The sequence below is a fragment of the Ctenocephalides felis genome, unplaced genomic scaffold, assembly GCF_003426905.1.
Source record: "Ctenocephalides felis isolate EL2017-DRISC unplaced genomic scaffold, ASM342690v1 CF-g0.4_SCAFFOLD_01492, whole genome shotgun sequence".
NCBI lineage: Eukaryota > Metazoa > Arthropoda > Insecta > Siphonaptera > Pulicidae > Ctenocephalides > Ctenocephalides felis.
The window spans coordinates 32,488,675-32,507,086 of NW_020537646.1; the positions used below are offsets into that span (position 1 = coordinate 32,488,675).

The following is an 18,412-nucleotide window of genomic DNA, read 5'->3' on the forward strand; positions in this document are numbered from 1 at the left end:
GTTTATTTCAGAAAAATTTGGACTTCGATATTTACAAACTGAAACATAAACACATTTGTCATCTCCTAAAATGTAAAGAACCTATCAGTCAATCTGAAAATTATATTAGTTTTATTTCAGAAAAATTTGGACTTCGATATTTACATATAAATTTTAAGTGTTTACGTCTTCAAAAGTTCAAATAACTTTGTGAAAGAACGTTTGGTATTTCTAATAAGTCATATTTATTTGTTTAAAAGCACATGATAGTAAATTAAAATTTATTTTGTCATTTGAGTCAATAACTAATGTCAATATCAATCCAGATATAGGTAATACGATTATTGTAAATTACCAATGCGTAATATAAAAATTACGAGTATAATGGGGCAAAACCCATAATTGTAAATACCCTCATAAATAGTATTTTATATTTATTATAGAACTTTTATACTTTTAATAAGTATCTATGGCTTGGGTAAAAATTTATAATATTTCGAATTACATCTAAAATTCTAGGAATAATGTGTTTAAAATATGATCAAAAGATGATTGATATCTAATGATCGTAATATTATAATTATAGTAATATTAAACATATTACAATTTTCTTGCAATGACCTATTCGTAGGTGCATACAGATATAGTAATCATTATTTATGTCAGATACTACCAATTATTTTATATCTCAAAGAATTATATAAATTATTATATATCTCTGCATTAAGAACTTCGGTCTTGCAAACACAACGTTGCAAGTTCGAATCCGTTTTCACTTAAAAATATAAATTTTAATATAATTTTAAATGCTCCTACGAATCAATTACTACAATTATAAATTAAATTTTTGCGTTTTTTGAAAGGTCATAAAAGAGCAAATGTGCTATATCTTTCTGCAAGAGAGCTACTGTCGAAATTTTTTTTAACATTTTTTTTGTTTTTTCGATTTTTTTAAAAATAGTGAATATCCGAATTTGGGAATAAAGTTAGTTCATACTGGAAGTTTTGCAGAGAAAGGAATTAGAGGGAATATCATGGTCAAACAGCTATATCTCTGAATGAAGTTAAACTTTATACACACTTAATGCAAAATTAATACATTGACGAAATTGCTGTTTTAGTGTTTATATCTTTGGTCATATAATTGCTGAATTTTTTGTAATTTTGAAAAATATATATTTATTAACTTACGCTTTACTTCATATAAAATTGCTTTAAAATAAATTATATAGTACACTATAAATTAAATTGTAAATACTTATATATTATAAGTATTATTGTTGTTATTATTATCGTAAATATTGTAAGACTTAAATTTCTCATGTAAAAATATTTAAATTGCAGCTTTGGCAGATCGAAAGAATAAGCGAATGGGAATACAAAAAACAGTATTGTTTAGTTTAGAATAATCACAAATTCCCAATATAAATATCATCACAATCGAGTATTATATAGATATTTGGGGAATAACTATTACACGTTATGTAACAGAATTCGTAAAATTAAGATAGTCATTAAAATGACATTATTTTTATTTAGTCTGCTAGCTCAACTTTTCGAAGTAAATGAAATGCCCATATAATTTTTGATATGAAATTAGTTCTACCAGTTCACGCAGGAAAAAAAATAAGGAAAGAAAATGGCCCAGGGATTTGCCGCAATTTCTTGAATGATTTTTTTTTTCGTACTGCACGAATTTAAAAAAATCATACCTGTGGTTAGTGAAAACAAAACCTAGGGGCTAGTTGTAACATACAAGAATAATACGAGGTCTGTTCAAAAAGTACCCGGAATTTTCGTTTTTTCAAAAAAATATTTATTTATTCGTCTACATTAATGTGGTCCCCTTCAAAGTAGTCCCCCCCAGATATAATACACTTATGCCAGCGTTTTTCCAATTTTCGAAGCACCCTTGATATTCACTTTTTGATATGTCCTTGAGCACTCTCAGCGATTTTCTTCAATCGAGGAAAACCGCCGTCCTTTCATGGGTCTCTTCAACTTTGGGAATAGGAAAAAGTCACACGGAGCCATATCTGGTGAATTTTTGCACTTTGCAACACTTTATTTCATTTTTTACGCAAAATTTAATACAAATTCTTTGACTTTTCAATTCTTCCATTGTAAAAATCGCCGAGCTCAGAAAAACACGTCGAACCTTAGCGACTGCCACAGACAAAGTAAACAGTGAATATAGCTGAAAATTTCATCATACTTTAGGGGCATGTATACCAACACAATAAAAAAAAAATTTTGACAATCAGACACTCCAGACCCGCGAAATTTAATTATTAGTAATTCCGGGTACTTTTTGAACAGACCTCGTATATAGATTCAAGTGAAAAGATTGGGTGGAATGTATACGTTGCAAGATATGGACACATCTAAATTGTATTACAGCTGACATTCCATCTATTTTTATATTGTGATAATAATTGTAATTTACGCTTTTTCATGATAAAACTTTATATTAAAAAAGACATTATATATTTTAATGTATTAATTAAAGTATTCATTGATTAGAAACAAGTCAATTTTCTTAAAAGTAAGTAAAGAATAATTTATCAGATATATTATTGTTGTAACTACTTGCCCAAAAGATGCACTTTTTTAAAAAAATTATGAATTATAAGATAATGAACAATAGTTATGAAATTATTGATTGTCAGAGAATAGTTAAAGCTTCCATCTAGCTTTATTTCGTAGAAATATAATCAGTGAGCCTCAAAATATATTAATTTAAAAAATACCTGTTACGACATCTTCAAAGTAAAATTTCCATGTTACTCCTTATCTCAAAAATTAATACATATCAAAATTTCTTGCCCATTCACAAAAATAAAGTCACGTGTAATAAAATTCCCAGAAAATAATAAATAACAATAGAGTCATACATACTAGTTAATTATCAATAAGTACATAATTTGAATTTGTTGTAACACAATGTTTAGAGTGAAAATTGGACTATCCGGCCTCCGGATACTTATTTGTTACATATACTGGTGGGGACTTATTTCTACGCATGTATTGAAGAGTCTTTAAGCATTCAAACCATACTTAACATTGGGATCAGTGCGAAATGCAAACGAACATCGATTTGTGCCGAAGAGAAAAGTTCATAAACTCGAGTATTTGAAAGGAAAGGCTCATTTTAATTATTGATTTAAGAAATTGCAGTTTATTTTAAAAAACTAACAATTCTTCTTATTCTACTTTTTTTTAAATACCCAAAAAACTACAAAAATTGATTTTAATTCAATTTACTTTGATCTCTATATAAATATTTGTTGATTTGTGCAAATAAAATAAAAATGTTTTAAAGTAAATGAAAAGTGTATAAAAATAGTGTTACCAGGTAAATTAAATAAAAATCAACTAAAATTATTATTAAAAAAATATTTAAAAAATTGCAGTTTATTTTTAAGATTTAAAAATACTTGAAATTATACTGAAATTTTTTTAACATTCAAAAATTAAACAAAATTTAATCAGAATAATAACGATAATTTAATTAATAATAATTTTGTAAATTATTTACTATATAAATACATAGTATGTAATTGAAATAAAAATGTTATTAAATAAATAAAAAGTGTATAAAAATAGTGTAATAACAAAGTAAATTAACTAACTATATTGTGTGATATATTATAGTGATTATCATAACTGTGCAAATTTAAACAAGAATAACTCTAAATAGCTGATATCGTTTTTAAAAGGTAAAAATATATAAAGATTCCATGTTCATAGCTATATTTATAATAACGGTAAATTTAATAGCGAATTTTTTTATAATTTTTCTACATAATTCACATTTTTTATAAATATTCAAAACATATAATAAAATCATATAGTGGCTAAAAAAAAAACAAACATCATTAATTAGTGTTAAATTCATTTCAAATAGCAATAATAAAAATAAAAATTATGTCTATTAAATTAATGACTCATTATGATCCATCGTGATAGCCATAAACAAAGATAAACTAATAAAAAGGTGATAACTGAAAATAAATCGGTAAACTTCCACACAAAACTATATGATTAACAAAAAATACGCATGGCAAATACAAACGTATCCGAAATCATAAATAGTAAACAATCTACACTGCTCTGCTCGTGTTAATTTGCCAAAACCAAAACAAATTAAATAAAACATGAATAAACCGAATAGCAAAATGCTTGTGAATTTCTTCACGATTTTTTCTGTGATTTTATGCATTTCCCGAGCAGAAGAAAATTCTTGTTCGCGATTATTGCTGCAGGCGCTCAACGAAAATACAAATGCGACAGGTGAAATTTCCCAAATAAATGGGACATCCCACGTTAATGTGACGGTGCTTACTTTGCCTTGTCTAGATTATTTGTCTGATGAAATGCTAACAAAACAAGTCATTAAGGATGAAATTGATAAAACCAACACAGTAGAAAAATTGAGAATAATGGAACTGCGAGTGTAAAGAAAGAGAAATTAACAGGTAACTTCAAAAAACATTTATTAAAATTTACCATAAACCTAGCTTAAGAACAAAATACTCGTTGTAAAATTACAAACTTTCGCACAATTTGTGTCTGCTTTGGTGCTTTGTCATTTAATTCTATTTAAATTAATTTAACTGTTATTGGGTAGTACTACCCTAGAACAGGTCTGTGAGCTAAGTTAAACACAAACGATTTCGATTCTCTAAAAAATATTTTGAGAGATTTTCCATTTTCCACTGCCCTCTCACACCGCAGTGTCCAAAAAGGGCACTGCAGTGTGAAGGGGCAACCAACTCTTCCATTTTCAAAAGCAAACATATTTTTCATCTATATTTTTAAGTAAAAATGGACTGCCTGCTAACAAGTTGTCCAAAGCGAGTACTCGACCTGCCGACCCTGTCCACACCGGGCAGCGCGTCAAACAGTTACGCCATGGAACACCAATTTAACTTTTATTTATTATAAATTACTTTCTAAAAATGCTTGTATTTCGCTCGCAAATACAGGCGTTTTATATCTTCCCGAAGAAAAAATTGATATTTTCTCCAAAGATTCCAAAATGCGAATTTTAAGGTTTCAAGTCATTATAAATCCTTTAAATGCAAAATTAGAGAAATAATGTGTGTATGTATACCAAAATTTGACGTCGATGATTTCTCAAAAACGGTAGCAAAAACCGGCGGTTGAACCATTTTTACATAATTAACAATATTTTTGTCAAAAATCCTAATCCTATTTTAAAAAATCGAAACCTGTTCGAGATATATCTAGTGGAAAACGTGTTAATAGTTTTCTGGTAAAGGTCGACCTGGCCGTTTTTTCGTAATCAATTAATAAAACAGAAGTGATGCGGTCTGAAAGAACAGTATAAAATATTATAGGCCTATGAAAACTAATATAATTAAAAAAATCTAAAAGCTAAGGAATTACACTCGATTTATCTTATCATCACAACTTGAAATTTTTTGCTAAATCTCAATTCTTTGACGTTCATTCAACTTGTCTTGAGGCAAAATGCCACTTGCGAAATTATTCCGTATAAAAATGATTGTAAAGCGAGTTTATACTGTATTTTATTAAATTACAAATGCATAGTACTAACCGATTAAGTTTTTTTTTGTATAGACATTATGAGAAAGAAGAATGTTACTATTCTTTTTATATCGCGTAAAAACAAGACACCATTTTATATTTTTTTCACATATAAATGTACTGATCTAAAATATGTATTGATGAAGTATAACACCCAAGGATAGACTTATGTACCATTCCACCATTATTTTGTATACTTAAATATTAAAATACTGTAGTAGGCATATATGAATGCCTATTACAGTAAAAAAAATAATGTTTTCTATTATTTAAGTAAGACTTCTAAAAATTGTATAAGAAATTTTTTAATCAAGAATCCAGAACGTGTTGATAAATTATATAAAAATTTATTAAGTACTTAACCAAGAGATTTCACCTTATGCACTTTTACTTTTAGTGACATGAAATAATTTAAACGCAATAAAAATTTAATTATAATCTATAAATATAATTGCAATTTATTTCCGCAAATATAAAATTTATTCAACTGCTAATGAATAATGTAGTCTAATCGTGTATAAAATGCAAATCTTTGCAAAGAATCTTCGTATTGACTTGCATAACAATTAACTATTAACAATTAATATATAATAACATAATAAATTAACAGTTTCTGAGCGATATATTGAATATTTAGTATAAATTAATGAATAACTTTTAGCGTTATTTTAATATCTTTAAAACATAAAAATTTCATAAACAAGTGAGTCAAAGAGAAAAAAAACACCAATCTCGTACAATGCAATTATTCTTTTAATTATGAAGAAAACTTATAGTAATTTGATTTTATTGGTAATGTCTTGTGTTTTTAAATATAAAGAATAAAACGATTGAGCCCAAATGATGTTAATTTAAATTTGATATTTTTGTTTATATGCTCTAAAATGAGTTTTTAGAGATCCATATAAAGTCGTATGTCTTAATGTTTCTATTGCAACCTTGTTATTTGGATGTTCATTAAAAATAGGTACAATAATAATAAACAAATAAAACTTTTGTTTTATCAAATTTTTCCAATTATTTAACCAAACCATTAAAAGTTGTATAAAAACAATCAAAATTCTGAAGTATCTACAATAAAACTTAATTGATATTAAGGTTTGTGTCTGCGCAAGATTTTTTTTTCTACACTTTATCAGGTGTTTGTTATTGTCTACATAATATGCATTTGAATATAAAATGAAAAAGATGTATTTATAATTTGTTGAAAACATTCTTTATAATTTAGCAAAATCGAAAACAGAAAATAATGGTCTATTGAGCAAGCTGGAAATAAATTATTACGTTTTAATTCAAATATAATGACAAACTGTTAATTATAGTTTCAGGATGCAAATTATATAAAAAAACTCTCTTACTTATATTGTTAATATTTTGATCAAATCAGTTTTTTTAAAATGAAAAGTTTACATACGATTTAATGGTCTGCACACCTTACAATTCATTAAAAAAATATTTATGATGATACAATATGATTTTACAAAATAAATATTGGCATTAAAATGTTTCATGAAACAAATCATAAGGGCATTACAATATCTATATACATTTATGTATTATACATTATAAAAATAATTTAATTTGAATAAAATATTGATTTAACAAATATATGAAGGTGCTAATATTTTACTGAACTATCACATAATTTCTGCTTTTAATTTATATATATATATATATATATATATATTCATAATTATGGCAATTATATACGTTTTTAATATATATTACACACACACACACACACACATATATATATATATATATATATATATATATATATATATATATACATATATACAAAAAGTACCCGGAATTTTCGTTTTTTCAAAAAAATATTTATTTATTCGTCTACATTAATGTGGTCCCCTTCAAAGTAGTCCCCCCCAGATATAATACACTTATGCCAGCGTTTTTTCCAATTTTCGAAGCACCCTTGATATTCACTTTTTGATATGTCCTTGAGCACTCTCAGCGATTTTCTTCAATCGAGGAAAACCGCCGTCCTTTCATGGGTCTCTTCAACTTTGGGAATAGGAAAAAGTCACACGGAGCCATATCTGGTGAATTTTTGCACTTTGCAACACTTTATTTCATTTTTTACGCAAAATTTAATACAAATTCTTTGACTTTTCAATTCTTCCATTGTAAAAATCGCCGAGCTCAGAAAAACACGTCGAACCTTAGCGACTACCACAAACAAAGTAAACAGTGAATATAGCTGAAAATTTCATCAAACTTTAGGGGCATGTATACCAACACAATAAAAAAAAATTTTGACAATCAGACACTCCAGACCCGCAAAATTTAATTATTAGTAATTCCGGGTACTTTTTGAACAGACCTCGTATATATATATATATATATTTATTTATTTATTTATTTATTTGAAACTATTTTAACAATCCATTAAATCTGTTAATGAAAAATATAAAAAGCATCTTGAACTTTAAAATCGTTAACAAGTATGGATTTGCACATAATATTTAATTTTATATAATCTTTTTCAATTTATCAAAGTGATCAGGTTTCTTAAATATTTGAAATAGCAAAAATAATTCAATTAGAAATGCAAGAAATATTAATATATAATCCCATCTTAGTCTAAAATCAATCAGTTATAGTTTTAGTTTTAGCATATCATCATGATACTCCATCCTAAAATATTATCATATTATATTTACAAATGCAATTGTATACTACAGACAAAATATTTCGAATATCCCTAATCAAACATCTTCATCATCATCCATATATTTATCAAACAATCAGTCCAAGTAAATTTAACTGATTGCATCCCGTGAAAGATTTTTTATTTGAATGGAAAATATACTACAAATTTTTAATAATGGCAAAAAATGACCAATTTCTAATCTGAAGAAAGTAAATTCATGTCAATGCCATTAGAAATTATTATGCCAATTTTATATTCTGAATCATCACAGTGCAAAAACAATCAAATTAACATAAATTATATACAGTAAGTCTGCGGCTGCTCTAACATATCGAACAAAAAACTGGTTTCCATTCAATTTAATATTATATTTATTATGTAAAAAAAACTTTGCCAAACAAAATTTTCCTTTAGAAGAAATGTATACATTTTTGGATATAGATGACAAATTATTGGATGTGCTAAAAAGTGAGAGAAATTTCACCTATAAATAAATAAAAGATAAATTGTTTTACAAAGGAATGGATTTTCTCGAGTAGTTGAACTAAATAATAGTATGTTAATTTTAGACCATTATAGACAATATTTATTATACCCCTTTAAATTATTCATTAAACTATTATTTAAAAAAAAATTATGAACTATGGTTCATACTCGTTACAATTTCATAATATGAAAGTTTACTAAGTTCGACTCAAGCTAATTTACTAACAATTAGTATTGTATAGAATAATATATAATTACCAGAACCGAAGCATATATAAATTTACTATTTTCAATCATATTTGTAGATATATTCAATTGTTATTTGAAGAATTATTTAAATAAAGTGTATGACTATAAGATACTAAAAATTTTAATGCAACATTACTTATCCAGATTCGAAGTGAAGAGTGCGCTAAAATTACCAAAATAATAAATAATACAAAATTTTTAAATAAAAATAAAGCATATATTATATCAAAATAGGAAACTAGCACCGTATAACAATATTCTTACGACGATTGAGATGTACTAGAATCTACACATGTGCGACTCTAATAAACAATAAATAAACTAATAAAATTTGTTTATGCCGAATATTGGGAAAATCACAGATATTGCCTATATAATAATAACGGCCTATCAAAGCCGTATAATTTGTCAAAAGCAAAGACAATTTTATTTTATTTACGATTTATTTTCGTATTTAAAATGTATTCATAAATAGTTTAGAGTATTTTATTCAGTATCAAGTAATTAGGTATGATAATAAAAAAATGATCAAAATAGAATAACTTTATCATTTTATTTTAAAAGTTTTTTTTTTAATATTTGTAATTTATTTATAAAAATTGTTTATCTTTAATTTTATTTATAATAGATATATTTATTTAAATATTATATAACTAATACACTAAAAAATAATTCAAATATGTATAATTTCTTTTAATTTTAATTGATTTTATATTGAATTCCTCTATACCTAATCTTAGTAATCTTAGTAAATGATGATCATTATATCTTTAGTTGAAAAAGAGATTTTAAAAAATAGTTTCAGTTATAACAGCAATAGTAGAAAAATATATTTACATAGTAGTATTGTGCTATTAAAAGTCCTTAAGAGCTCATTAATCGATCGCGCTATATATCAATTTATAACTAATTTAATACCAACTCCTATCACAATAAACTAATTATTGCGATTTTTAAATGATTTCTATTCAAATGACTTAAAATTGTATTAATTATGGTCTAGTTAAGCGCGACCCATTACTCCAAACTTTAATATATTTTTATAATTCAACTACCTTCCGTATGCCAATTATATATGTTAATGTTCAGATAAAACTCACATTTTTATAACAAAGAAACGGCCTGGCCGATTTTTGCAAGGGACTAATCAACACGACCCCAACTCGTATCTTTCGAACGGTATTTAAATTTTCAAAATCAGTTCAGGATTTCTTGTGAAAACTAATGAAATGAAGTTTCACGAATGGTTTTATGGGAAAACGTCGACAAATAAGTCGAGTTTTGCTCACCTACGCATATACATTTCACAATTTTAGTCTAAAACGATCCAAAATGACTTGAAATGTGGAAAAAACATAAGATTAGACGAAAACATAAACTTCTCCTTCAGGAAATTAATAATATGTACACATAAATCTGTAAAGTAAACTAAATACTGTAATCAATTTAATTGCTACATCCAAATTTTTTAGAAATAAATATATAACGTAGATGTAAAAACACACTAAATAAAATTCTTTAAAGTTTATCACGATAAAAAATGATCAACTTTTATAGACTTTTCTAATCATTTATATATTTGAACTTTACAAATAACGTTACAAATAGAAAATAGTATTATATTTTTATTGAAAAAGGCAAAAAACAGTTTGCGCAGCACTTTTATAGTGAATTAAATATCCAGAAACGGTTAGAACCACTTTGTGTATATGTATAATCAATATAAAAACATGTTTATAGTTCAGTGCACTTTTCCAGTTCAACATCACTTATATGGTATGTTGAAGAATATTTTATGCAAGTGCATAAAATATTCAAGATGAGAAAAGTTACTAATATAAAAAAATAATCGAGAAATGATATTTCTCATCAATAATACCTATATCTTTGCCCAATATCAAATATTTGGAAATTTAATATATAGAAAAATCTATAGGATAGAGACAGACACCAAGGTCAAATTTGACTCAGTAAAATTCCCAGTTAAATCCTAATTATATGTGTTTTTTTATTATTTTTCTAAAATGTGTCGATTTTCTGACATCTGCCCCTTTTAAATCAACTTACATTATTCAACTAATGCAAAATATAAATTTTATAGGTATTTTACAAAGATAACTCTGTATACAACTTTGATCTGGTATTTCGTAAGAAATATTCATTAGCAGAGTTGGAATAACTTTTTATTTAATTTAATCTCTTGTAAAATTGCTTTGTTTTACTTAATTTACATTTTTGTTCACTATTTGTTCATTGTTTACAAATCTCCCTCCCAACCAATTTCATAACATTATTAACAAAGAAAATGATATATGATGCACTATATAATTTTATACAATCAAATAAAAGAAAAGTGTAAAAATAACGTATAAAATATAAATGACTAATGTACGTGTATACAAAGTCAACAAGTGAACAATAAAAAAAATTGTTTACAACTTGCCAAGGCAAAGGGATTGTCATTTGTTTTTTCAGTGAAGTGTCAATAGATTTTGTGAAATAAGTAATAAGTCCGGAATTGATTCTAAATCTTGCCTTTTTAAAGGCACCGGGCTTAATACTTACAAGGTAATATACTCGTACACCTTGTTCAGTGTTCTAAATTTTAAAGGTGAACGTGCCTTTTGCTGACTCCTCTTTCCAAACACTGGGTCGGTGTTGGTAATGGTTAGAGGATAAGCGCATTTTAGAAAGTGATTTTTCTAAATTTATTTGTTTTAAGTACTTTTGATTTATTTTCTTAAAATCAGTGCCGAGTATATTGAAGAGCCCAAGGATATTCCCAGGCAGAAGCCTGGGAAGAAGATCAAAATGAGCATGGAGGTGCAGACCAGCGGTGCCTCAAAAACAAATTCAATGCACTATCGGACCGATCGGACATGGATACAGACATGGAGTTGAACGAATATAGAAAAGTGTCACGGAGAAAGAGAGCTAAGAAGAAGGAACCAGAGGGAAATGTTGGACAGCAGCCATCCGAGTCTGGCAATCGAGAATCACCGAACAAGTTAAGCAAACCACCTGAGAAAATACCACCCATCATCATCAAGGCAAACTTAGAATTGAAAACAATAAAGTACATCAGAGACATAACTAAGATCCAATTTAGATATCAGTTTTTCAACACGCAATTACACAAAATTTTTACAGATACAATCCAGGAACACGAGCAAGTTAAAAAGGTATTGAGAGAATGCCATTACCAATTCTACACATACTCGATGAGAAAAGATTTGCCGAAGAAAATTACAATGACTGGACTTCATCCTTCGATACCCGAAGCTGAAGTTTGCGAAGACCTCTTATTGAAAGGAGGAGTTAAAGTCAGACAAGTGATACAGATCAAACGAAAGTTATCGGATGGCAGCCAACATAAGCTGCCCATATACATTGTCTCTCTGGAGAAAGATCAAGACATGTCGGAGCTGAAGCAAATTAGCAACATTGGAGGGCACATCTTCTCTTGGGAGACATACAGGTCACAAAATAGGGCTCTACAGTGTCACAACTGTTTGAATTTTGGACACACATCGTACACCTGCGATATGAAGTACAGGTGTATAAAGTGCCTCGAGATGCACGCGCCAGGTGCGTGCAAGAAACTACTAACCGAGGCACCGATGTGTGTCAATTGTAAGAAAGAACACCCGGCGAACTATTCTCAGTGCTCCGCACTCCTTAATTTCATGAGAAGAAGGAAAACGATACTCTCAAGAGAAGAAAAGTATATGCGCCAGCTCCAACACCAATGCCACTGACAAGAAGTTTCTCGTCAGCTCTAAATCCGACAAACACCGGCCCTAACTTCAAACCTGATTATCCTCAACTCCCTGTCCCACGGGCATCATACCGACCTCCGCTGCAGTCCACACTATCACCGGCCTGGCCTTCACCATCACCAAGACCAGCACCGATCCGGCCAACACCATCAATGGTCGAGTTTACAAACAACCAGCCAGATCCAGATCTCAACACTCCGGAAGGACTCTTTACTGCTATGGGCGAGATCAGGAAGCTATTTGCGGATCCCCAGGTAAAGCAAATTTTCAGTGAGCTATACAAACTGACAAAAACACTAAACACAAACATGACTTATAACGACAAATACACAAACAATTTTGAACTTTCTTACATCATCACCATAAACCAATCGCAAGACTTACAAATAATGCATTTCAATTCTAATGGACTTAAAACAACATTGACGAACTGAGACAGACGATAACAAACTACGATCTGGACATAGTACTGATTAACGAGACACACTTCAAACCTACGGACAGACTCTATATGAACAATTACAAAGTTTACAGAAACGACAGACAGACGGACGCACGCGGATGGGGCGGCACTGCGATTTTGATTAAGTCTAACATCAGACACGAGCAAGTGCCAAACCTGACAGCGGGCAGTTCTGAAATAACAGCTATTAATGTATACAAGAGAGGTCAAAAAGTAACCATAATATCGATTTACATCCCGGCAAGCAGACTAGAACATACGGACTTACAAAGACTACTGGACTCGAACAGATTTGTACTTATGGCAGGAGACTTTAACGCACAACACACATCTTGGAACTGAACTTCAACAACGCGAACGGAAACAGACTTTACGAATACCTGACCGAACACACACCCACAGACGCACAAATACATATCCTGACACGCCGACCAGATACGCCACCGTACAGACGCACACCCACAGTACGATCGATTTGGCATTGACAAAAAATTTACACGTAACATCCGAACCCATAACAAGAACACTTTTCAACTCCGACCATAATCCAGTTTTCATGACCATTTCAGACAGACTAGACGTCGACCAGACTCCCCAAACGCAAATTTTAGATTACACCAGAGCCAACTGGCCAATTTCAGAGACATCATCACAGACAACACAAGACACACTATGCCAATCGTACCAACACTGACATTGAGGAGGCTGTAAACACACCTACACTGGACAATCACAGGACGCCGTACAACAGGACTATACCGACACTAGACTCAAGAACAACACCAGCCAACGACTTGCCAGAAACATTTTATTGAAAATACAACTTAAAAATCATACAAAGAAACTGTGGCAACGTACCGGTGACAGACTACTCAAGGAACATGTTAACAGACTGACAAAAATTATTCCAACGAAATACGTGACCACCGACGAAACAGCACTTGGACCAAAAGACTCGAGAACATAAATACTGACCCACACAAAAATTTGGCAGACAGCAAAAAGACTGACGCAAAATAACCAACATCCATACCTCCAACTCAAATTAAAATGACAACTTTAATTTACGCAACGACACCCAGCAGACAAAGGCGGAAATATGGGCAAAAAACTTTTGAAAACATACATAAACAAACAATACCAATATGTCAAACGCAGACCTGAAACAAGACGTAAACCACGAGACAATTCAAGACTTCACTGACCTCCACAGGGACAAAGACTTACGAATAGACCCTGCCACAGTTTCCGAAATAAAGACAATAGTTAAAAAATTACCGAACAGAAAAGCACCAGGACCGGACGGACTACAAAACATAATACGACATACCCACTGACGCCGACACAACGTTACTGACGTTTGCTGACGACACTGCCATATACAAATCATCACGATCACCGACGCTACTGACTACAAAGATACAGACACACATAGACAAGCTGATGAAATATACTGACAAATGGCAGAGATTAAAATCAATCCGCAAAATACGGAGACAATTTTATTTACAAAGAGCCAAAATGCCATGACTAGACTGACTGACTTGGACAAAATTAAAGTATTGGACTGTGAAGTTGAGTGGTCGAAGGATGTCAAATATCTTGGTGACCCTGGACCATAGACTCAGCTTCACAAAACATATTAATACAAAAATTGGACAGGCTTACGGGATGTTGAATCTACTGAGACCTCTCTTGAACCAGAAACAGCCCGCTAAGCGTGAAGAACAAGCGAACACTTTACTTGACACTAATAAGACCGATACTGATACGCCGCTCCCGGCATGGAACGCGACGACTAAGAGTAACTACGAAAACTACAGACATTACAAAATAAGACACTACGACTCGTACTCAACAAAATAAGGAACCCACTGACTAGACATTACTACTCTTCAAAATACATACACAAACAGACTGACTTACCAACCATACTAGACTTTATAAAAAGCTCACTGAGAATTTTATCTAAAATGTGGGGATCATCCTAATGTTAACATCGCGGGCCTCGGCCAATACCAAGAGACGATATTTGGTATGGCAATCACGCCATGCCAAAATATATACTGATCGACCCATAGCGGGTAATTGATACTTGGATGAGAATAAATCTTTTATTTTTGTTTTTTCTTTTTATTTGTATAATTAACTATTATTATAAATATTGCTTTGTGGTTTTTTTTGGGGGAAAAAGTTTCTTTCCTCTTTTTTGCCACACGATTTGTCAAAAAGTTTTACATATACTTTAATTATTGTTTGAAAAACCAAATCCAATGAAGGATACAATACCTACGGGTAATAAACCCATGTTATAATATGCAATGTACATACTTTTATATATTGAAATATATAGTCTTTGAATTGAATTGAATTGCCAAGGCAAAGGTTCAATTGGTCCACCCCCCACAGGTAAACCTTTATACAGGGTATATAAAAAACTATTGAATCTAACTTAAGGGGGTATTCTAGTGTAGAATTAAAAAATTAAATCGATTTTTTTTATTTCATATTTTCAAAGTTTAACTATCTAAGAATATGGGTACGAGAAGGTTTTTGAAAATTTGAAATATGTTTGGAGATATAGGCATTTTACTGACACGGTCTCCATACTGTTGGCTTCACGCAAAACTTCAAATGCGTTTTTCTCATAAACAAACTTTTTCAGTACTGTTGACACGATTTCTCGAGTTTAATCGACCGATTCACTTGAAATGTTGAGAGAGTCTTGTTTATAGACCTATCTATAGCCCGAACTAAGATTATCTCCAAATTCCATTTTTTACTATTTTTAAAAAATTCGAGAAACTCAAAAAACAGTTAAAAAACACTTTTTTTCAAACAGTCGCCAATTTGTAAAAAATATTTCTTTTACTCATAGCTAGTTCGGGCGATTGCGACATCATTATAGATTAATAATAATCTTTTTTATTTTTGCATTTCCGATGGCTAGGAGGGCTGAAATCATGTCAAGACTGAGGTGCCAATTTTTTGAGACCGCCGAACTCTTTTAATTTTTAATTTTTATTTTGTATTTTAATATTATTAATAAACAAGTGGTAAAAAATGGAGAGTAAAAACATTCATTGCTTTCTTTCACGACACTTTGAAAATGACCTAAAATTCATCGCTCAACACTAGAATACCCCCTTAAGAAGAACAATACATATTAAAAAATAATTAAATTTCATATACTTGAAAATTATATTAATATCTCATAAACTAAACAACAGTGGTCACAACCAAAAAAAAAATAACAACAAAAGAAAATACTTTAGTTTTTCAAACATAGCCGTTTATCTCCTAATAGCGAAGTCGTAAGAATCAAGGTAATAGCTGGCTGCCCTCTACTTTCAAATATTTTTGTTAAAAAATTCCTAACATTGTGAACCTTTAAACCCGGGACCTTTAAGCTTCGCTCTATCCCATATCAATAAATATAATGAATAATGCAAATTACATAATTTGTCAAAAAGAATTCTAAAAGACGTGATTCGGTGTTATCATTGATCTACGCCAAACCGAGGCTATTTATTTCTATTACTTTCGAGGAATGCGTAAGCGAATTTCTTTAGCAAAAATCTGATTGCATCTGGATGCGTCTCGCATAGTTATCACGCCAAGGACAGCCGGTCAGAGAGATGATAGAGTCCGGCAAGAAAAAAATATTAAATGCAAGAACCGGTATCCGGGCAATGCATTTTTTTCTCGAGAAGTTCAACGATCTGGAAATAAGATGAATCGCGTGGACAAAAATAAAAACGCTATCTTCTCAAAAAACGATCAAAATGAATTTTTTCTTAAAATAGAATACGCTGATGACGTACGTAAGAGATTAAAATCGGGATCATCAGGATTGAGAATAAATATTTAAAGAAGAAAAGTAAATATGCAAATTTGATTAAATAAATATTGCGTTATTTTGTTATGCTTTAATACTATTTATGACTTTAAATGTGCAGGGTAATAATATTACCCAGACCTTGACGTCAACCAGAAATGAGGTGGTAGTATTGACCTTAACTGTCCTGCAAAAATTAGAAAAAAAGTAATGGTGCATGGCATTGTGTCTTAAGACAAATTGTTCAATTCAATTCTTTTAGAACTTTTAAATAATAGATTTGAGAATTTTAGATTTTTGAAAAGAAATAACCTTTTCGAAAAATTTGAATTTTTTTATACTTTGAAATATTTAGGAAATTTTGAACTTTTTTTCCAACAGAAAACCATTGATACGGTACCCATAGAAATGTAAACAAAACTTATTTTCATTATTAAAAACTCTATAAAATATCTGATAATTTGATGTGCATATGTCTAATGATCATTTTTGTCCGCCAAATGGCGTTTGTTTTAACTTTTTTTATTGGATCTCCAAAATCGCTAGACCCGCCTTACCAAAAATTTTACCAGTTCTTCATTTTGTCAATGCAAATGAAATGTTTTATAAATAATTCAAATCAGACGCTCCGTTCTCTCGAAAATTGAATCACCATTTTTTGGACTTCTTGCCCCGTATCTTCAGAACGGCTAGACATGACAAAAACTAATCAGCACGTTTCCTTATCAATATGAATCAAATGTTTTTCGAATCACTCAAATCGGTTGAGCCGTATTCTTGAAATCGTGAATGAAAAATTATATCCGCACATACATACTTAACACACATAAATTCACTTTTTCTAAGGTATTCCAAATGAATCATAAAGATATATAAAAATTGTCATTTTCGATTTTTTTTGCGATAACTATAACTTACCATACGTGAAGTTGAAAGTTATTTCATCATGTTTGGAATTGAGTTTAAGTTCAACTTAAAGCTTTGATTGTAGGTTAAATTATGACGGATATTTCGGATATTGTGGTTAATTTTTACTAATTTTGTTTATTTAAAACTTTGAATTCGCAACCGTTAATGACATTTCTAGGACTAAAAACAAAAACTATAACACAATTGTCCCAAGTTTTCGTTTTAGTTGAACTTACTTATTATTAGTCTAGCAAAAATTTTGTTATTTTTAAGTTTCTATTTTTTATTCAAAATTATTCAATATTATAATCATAAAGAAATTTACTATTTTACAAACCTGATCAAGTTACACTTTAGAAAGACGCCTCTCAAAATCGACCGATTTTAAAGATTTAAATTTATAGTTAAAAAAAAAGTTCTGATTTTCGAAAACTTACAATTGGACATGTTGTTGTTCCTCATTA

General features: G+C 29.7%; 1 protein-coding gene across 1 annotated transcript in view; it reads left to right on the forward strand.

The window, feature by feature from the left end:
- Positions 1-4,403: 4,403 nt before the first annotated feature.
- LOC113371129 (O-acyltransferase like protein-like) overlaps positions 4,404-18,412 on the forward strand; it is an 86,015-nt gene continuing 72,006 nt past the window's right edge. Inside the window, exon 1 of the mRNA XM_026611775.1 lies at positions 4,404-4,457. The gene's annotated coding sequence lies outside the window, so the exon portion shown is untranslated. The remainder of the gene's footprint in view (positions 4,458-18,412) is intronic.